The following is a 7,436-nucleotide window of genomic DNA, read 5'->3' on the forward strand; positions in this document are numbered from 1 at the left end:
TGATACACAGTAAGAGGCTGGTAGACTACTAGGAGATTCTTCTCCCTTGGCAAGTAAGCTAAATTACTATTAGTGTCACTTTAAAAGCAGAAATTTTACAGCCAAAATACTTCAACATTTTTCACTCTGGCAAAATGACCCTTAATTATTTAATGGTGTTGGAATGGGAGCAATTGCTCCAGGAAACTTCAGGCTTTTAAGCTTTTTTTTTTAAACTTTAAGCATTTTTTTCCCCCATTACTTAAGGCTTTTAAGAGCCAACACAGGCATAAAGAATGGTTTTACATGTCTCCTTTTAAGACTGGGAAAGGTGTCAAGAAAACATCCACCCCACTTCCTTTTTAGATTTGCTCATTCCAAACATCTAGCAGAACACCCTTGTCAGACCTTGAACCTGAAATTGTAGAGCTCTGTAGTTTTGTCTGACTCTGTGGTATATTTATTTTACATTCCTGCAAAATGTATTTCAGTAGCAGCTGTGACAGTGACTTTACATTCTGTAACAATGTGCCAAGGTCCACCTTTGCCATGGGAATTTAGAGGCCTTTCCCCTCTTCATTTCTCTTGCTGAACTCTTGGATGTCCCACCTAAGCAGAAAAAATTAAAGGCGTGATTAGCTGTGAACAAGCATATGAGCAAGCCTCTTTGCCAAATTCATGTTTTGAAAAGTACTACGCTGCTTAGCAGTTGGTGGAATTTTTTTGCATAATCACTATTACAAGCTGCTGCTACTAGATCACTGTTCTCATTTTTTAAGGGGGAGTAGAATAAAATATGCTTTTTCTCCCCCACCCTCTTCCTTCTGTACACCTCCCCTATTTCTAAAGCACATTTTCAAGGAAAAACGTACAAAGTAATTAGTCTGAAAAAATCCTTCTAATTCCCCGATATTCTTATAGGAGAGAAACTTGTCTCAGATTTTGGAACCGAGAAAGTTTATAACTTACCAGCACAATGCCAGCATTCACTTGCTGCCAGCACCTAATCTGAGCTACCGTTATTTATAAAGTGCCTCCTGCTACACAGATCCTGCACACCGTATATACTCAAGTTGTTAACGCTGGAAGCTTTACTGGCAAAACTTTCACTTGAACAATCCCAAAGGCTCTAAAGCTATAAAAATTGCAGCGCAGGGACTGTACACAAGTAACAACGCTACTTCATGAGACAATTTGCAGTCATACTTCTTTGGACTTCCAAAGTCTTGCTTTTACAATTGTTACATGCCGTAAATAGCCAAAAGAGATCTAGCTACAGTATTTCCTTGACAGACTGGCCTGGTTTTCGTATTAAGCAGTAAGTGGTGTTTGCCCAGAGACAAAAACATGAAGACACCAGTACTGTGATCATCTTTTGCAGTAGTACCCGAAACAAGCTAGGAAGACTTGGCTCAGCTCCAAAAATATCTGGACTTCTCTAACTATGATCACAGCCTAAGTGCTGTTACCATGAGAAAAAGACTAAAATAGCCTCATCACCTATGTATTGTTTCGTTGGCTTGATTACTGCAGCTACTGCACTTAAATACATCATGCAGTGACTCCACAGAATTGCCATTGTTGATCAGTACCCACCTTCTTCAACTTGAGCTGCCAAAACCTTAAGACAAAACATTTTGTCTAAAAGTAAGAACTTCCTGCTCCCCAGGGTAAAGCAGCAGTCTGTGATGCTCTGTTGTCTGATAAAACTCTTATCAAGCGCTCAAGTAAATGACAAGGTACTTTCTTCCATAGGGTCTGACTACTTTACTGCTTTCAGTGCAGGTTCTTCCTAGTACACTAAATGTTTTCATCTGTTTTAAATGCTTTTATGTAAGAGAGGGAGACAGCAAAATGAGGTAATACAAGATTTAGTCTTCACATGCTACCCTGGCACCACGGGCTTACATCAGTAACGTATGCTTCTTGCAACGTTTAAGGAATGAATCTACACTTGTGCTCAAGTCTGGTGGTTCGTGGAAGGCTATGCGCATATCACTAGGTGACCTGCAAGCAAGGAGGTATTCGCTCTCATCCTTTGTCTGCAGATACTTCTGTGGACATAGTAAAAGAGGTTGTCTCCACATTCTACTGGAAGGGCCTTCCCAGCATCACCTCCAAGTACTTTTTAGGTGAGGTTTAAAAGGCGTAAGTTTGGTACCACCCCAAGCTGCCGAGATTTAGACAAACTGCTCTAAGTAGCACAGATCTGCAGAGAAACCACAGACCTTTTCATACAGGCACAGAGGTATTTAAGTATTAATAGCTATCCCTGCCAAAGGAAATAAGATACGTAATTACCTTTGGAGCAATATGCAATTTTAAAACAAGAGGAAACAGCCAGCCAGCCCTCCCTTCTCCCCCTGCCCCCAACCTAACTGAAGGGCATCAATAAATCTTGTTTAAAAGCATGGGAAAACAGTGCACTGTGCAGAGCACTCAGTCTTTAAAAAGGCCCAATCTGTAGGTTCACAGTAAGATTCTCCAAAGGACGCGATGTAGGCTGAAGAGGCGATTTCATTGTGCCAGTGCTGCCTGTAGGTAAAGAGGCTGCCTCTCCACCCAGTGCCAGTCAGGAGACAACGAAAAATTTCAGTGAACTACAGTATTACCAGAAGCGTTTCCAATATGCTGAGAGTGCAATTTAAGAGGAGGATCATGCAGAGCATGTAGCTAGAAAATAATAACCCTGTGAAAAGGCATGAACTGACCCATCACACCCAGGGGGCAGCTCACGGACACCTTGATTGTGAAGCCCATTTCCACAGCATGAATTCTTATGATCTTCTTGAATACATCACAGCTTGTGAAATACAGTACACTGCAGTGATACTTTTCTCCAGGGGGTGAGCCTGGAATAAGAGAGAGACAGGGAAAAAAAATACACAGAAGACACATATGAAGTTAGAAGCCATTTGGAGTTCAGCCACTCAGCTATTCTTCTTGACTGACTGCCCGTGAAGCGCACGAATTCAGAATTCTGTACATTTGTTTCCCCAGAAGCCTGATGCTAGGCAGCAACGGCAAGTACCGCACAGCTGTGGTGGCCAGTGAGTAGCTGGCGTTCAACCACTGGTTGTGGTGCTAGCATGCCTGCCCAGAGCTAACGTTAAAGCATCAGAGCAGCGTGATAAAGCAGCTCTCAATGCTGGAAGTAGACATAAAGGAGCCCGTTTTGCAGTTGTGAGCTGAGGTGGGGCATTCTTGCTAGCAATCAGCTGCAGAGATGGGCAGCTGTACAATGGCCTCCCTGAGGCACAAAGGAGCTGGGCACCTATTATATATCATGTTCTGTGCTTGGGAAGAGACATCTGAACGCACATCTTCAATCAAACACTCGTGATGTAGTGGAGATCTAGCGTACTTGTCAGGTGTGCTATTCCATCTTTGTGATCTGGCAGGTGACAGACACCCTATGAGGACGCAAATAAAGCAAAAAAAAAGGCAAAAATTGAGATAAACAGATTTGAGAGTCTCACAGAATGTCACTGACCTCTCCCCCACCACTTTTTGAAGTGCATGTCTCTAAATACTTGTAGTTCTGTGACAACATGCAGTCTTGAGAGGCTGGTAAAAGATGGTGCTCGTTAGACCGGAATAAAATTATAAAACAGAATTTGAACCATCTCAAAGGGATTTGCCGCATGGACATTATGATAAACCAAAGGAGATGCAAAATGCTTTCGAAAGGTCCCGAAAGCTTTCAATGACGGCATCCTGACGTAGCTGATCTGCACCTTAATTCTGTCCCTTGGACCGAGTGCAAGGCTGTGTTTAGCTAGTTACTGAAATCCACCTCCAATTTATATCTGCATCCGGGGCTGATCACTGGGCAGCCTGGAGGGCAAAGTTAACGACCTGCCAAACTGCTTAGTCCAGTATTTTCTAAGAATATCTGGATGTCATATAGCTGTGCGTAAAACTCAAGCTGACAGAATAGGAAGGCTCTTTCTTGAGAACTCCCTGTTGCTTTTCATATCAAACTGCTTTGTAGTCTCTGTGTAATCCACTTTTCAGCTTTGTTGTTTTATGTCGTGTCTGTCATCACCTAAAACGATCACGCAGTATGTGGAGGGAAAAAAATAAATCAATGAATGGTTACAGATGTTTGCACAGGAGAGAGTCTTGTAAGATGTATCCTTCAGCTTCATGCTGAGATTTCCCCTTCTATTCTTAGCTTCATTTTTGAAAGCGAGACATTGCCTTTGCTTTTTAAGTTATGCAGGCTGTCTCCCATGCTCAGGCTTTGCTCTTCTCCGATTCTCAGCTGTAATCACACTTCTGTTTTCTGCAACATTCCTTTCTTACCTTCCGCTTTGAAGACGATGATTACAAAATCCTTTCTAAAACCCGTCAGGATTACACAGAGCAAGCGGTCAAACTGCTAATGAGCTTGTGGGGCTCTGAATGCAAACTGGGATGGCGTGTGTCTCTGTTTTAGCTCACAGATATGCATTTAGCTTTAAATCAATACAATATATCCACACTGTAATGCATGGGCAAGAATAGGAGTTGCTCCTCCTCTCACAATGGAACTGTCCTGGGAAATCTGGTGAGTCTAACAGCATGTGCCAGAGCGCAAGCAAAAAACAGTAAGAGCGCAAACGGCAGCGATTTAGGGAAGGCGATCTAATGCGCACCCCTGTGGATAAATCATAACTCGAAGCAGCTCTTTTCATTTACCCAGCTAAGCCAGGGAGGCTTCTCCAGTGAGTGATTCTTTCCAGGATTAACACAGTCCAGTAGGTTAGACCACCTCCAGCTTCTGCACATTAAAGGTGATTTGGGGTGGGGGGTTTCACCACGGCCACTCAGGTTACGCCCCTTCTCCTACCGCTGCCTCTGAGCTCTGGAACACAAACTGAATTGCAGTCCAAAACACCTAACCAGCCGCCTCTCTCACGTTCCTCAACTACATCTGCTCTGGCAAAGCCGCAACTGCCATCAGCACAACTTTAACCTCTTTTACGTGCTCTCCCTCCACTGAGATTTTTAACCCAGAAGTAGTGATGCTTTCACTTACCCCTCCTAAAGGCCAAGAAAGCTATTGTGTAATTTCCCCCTCAGGCAGCATCGCAAGCTAAACTGGCAAAGATAAATTCACTTCACATTATTTTAGCTCTTCTTTCAAGTGAAAAAGACGACATCACAAGCTCTAACAACCCCTTTCACCTTGGAAGGCCAAACATCTTTAAGCAATTACACCTTCCAAAAGATGAGCTTAATATAATATTTTTACTCTTTAGTAGGAATTTATACAGCAGAGCCTTTTGGTTCAGGGTCCTCCACGATCATTCCTCCAAGGAATTTCATAAAGCCATTGCTGTGACTGGCAGAACACATCACTCCCCGCTTCCACTGGCTGTTGCTTATGGTTTTAATTCTCCGTTAGAATTGGCTTTCACACAGCCTGCAAGGCCAGCATAGCTGTGGCCTGTAAAGAAAACTCTTCAGTGAAGCAAGGCAATGCACAAGCCACAGGTTCCAAAAAACAGAAGCTGTGCTGTGGGCGAAGGACCTAACAAAATGCAATGCCAGAACTCACTGCGCTCACCAGACAGCTCCCGTATTCTGCATTACATCCCAAGCCTACCAGCACATCCTCTAGCCCTACCCTGCAACAAAATCCTCAGGAAAGGAGAAAAAAACAAAACAAGGTAAAGATGCACCTGAAACCAGAAATCATGTTATTCTGTCCCAAACATCTTGAAATTACTGGGCAGGGGAGGAAGCGTGGACTGAAGAAACGTTGTGGTGCCAAACTTCTGGGGAAATACAGGCAAAACAGAGACGGGGACAATGTCAATGTCATGATGTGATGTCAGTGGAATTGAACTACAAAATATACAGAAAAAACTACAGAAATACTTGTAGATTTTTGAGCACTGAAATCGTTATGAGAGTAATTCACTAGACAGTGCACCCCCTCCAAAAACACACAAAACCCCACAACTCTGCCTAAGCAGCACATTTTGTCTATATTCTAACTTCTTTAATGAGATGTAATTTCCACTCCCCTCCCTGGCACCCCCAGCCTCCAAAAAATCCACTTACCAGGAATTCTGTTGCTTGTTTTGGCAGCAGCTGCAGCCACATGGACCTTTTCTTCAATTGTTCTGTAACCTGATGCAAAAATTTGGGCTAGGAACAGTGACAGCACCAAAAAAAGAAAAGAAATAAAATTACTTTACAAATAACAAGAATCTTACTTGTTTACCAAATAATGGCTCACATACATTGCAGTAAGTGTGTATGTATATACATTTCTACATGAAATATGACCGAGCAAATGGATTACAACAATTGTGAGAAAAATGAACAAAATTACAGATGTGAAACCGTACATCAATTTTCCACTGAACCTACGGTCAGCTTGCTCTTGTTAGAAGGGAGAGAACTTTCTTCTTAGTTTGAAGACGAGCTTTCGCATTTGTGTGAACAATGTGAAAAATTAGATATTAGGATTTCACCAGTCAACCCAGAAAGATCACAAACCACGCCAGGGTGTTTGCTTCTCTTCCAAAGGGTCACAGCCTCATGATGACGAGGCTTAGTCTGACTTTAATCACAGCTTTACTCAGCTATTTGTTGCAATTAGAGGTTGTAAAACTATACAAAATTGGAGGCGCGGAGGAGAAGGATGAGAGTAAATACCCAAAATATTTCTGCAAAACGAACAAAACATAAAATACATCGACAGGAGAAGTGACTGCAACTCTTTAAACTGAACACAGCCAGAGAACAGGCTACTGCAGCCACAACAAAATAAAACCTAAAAAGCTGCAGTACCAGCCTGAGATGACATCATTTGAACATACGCAGTTTTCTGGCGGCAAGGCACGGTACCAACACGAAGACACGTACCTGTTGGGACAAGTTGGATGCAAAACTCGGATGCGTCAGGAGAAAAATCCATCGCCCTGCTTGCCTCCACGCCCAGGGAAGTCACACACAGACAACCCCTCCGGGTGGGCACTGCTGCCCATTTTAAGGCAACGGCTGACACCAGGCTTTGGGTCTGAAGGTGGATGTTCACCCAACTGGTTCTTGTAAGTGTGTTTTGCTTGTAGAAACACGTTAGCGGCTACCCAAGCTTGAGGGGGCGGTGGGAAACCTTTAAATAGAAACATCCTCTTCCAGTAAAAAGAGTTAGCATCACCCTGCATCTCAGAAACCACTCAAAAACTTGCTGCTCTGCTTTACAGTAAGGAAGTATAGGTGCTCTGAAGGTAAAACAAAAACTCATACTACTTTTGATAGGGAAAAACCAAAACATCTGCGTTTCCCCCCTGCGGCGGCCAGCCGAGCTAACACAGACCGAGGGCCGGATCCCAGCACACCCCGACTCTCCAGCGGAGCGCCGCAGAGCCAGGCGAACCGTTCCCAGCTCCCAGAAACGCAGGTACCTCCTGCACTTCCACGGCCCCACGCAGCGGCAGCGCAGGGCCACAGCCTCG

This window comes from Phaethon aethereus (assembly GCF_964289735.1).
Source record: "Phaethon aethereus genome assembly, chromosome: 10".
Taxonomy (NCBI): Eukaryota; Metazoa; Chordata; class Aves; order Phaethontiformes; family Phaethontidae; genus Phaethon; species Phaethon aethereus.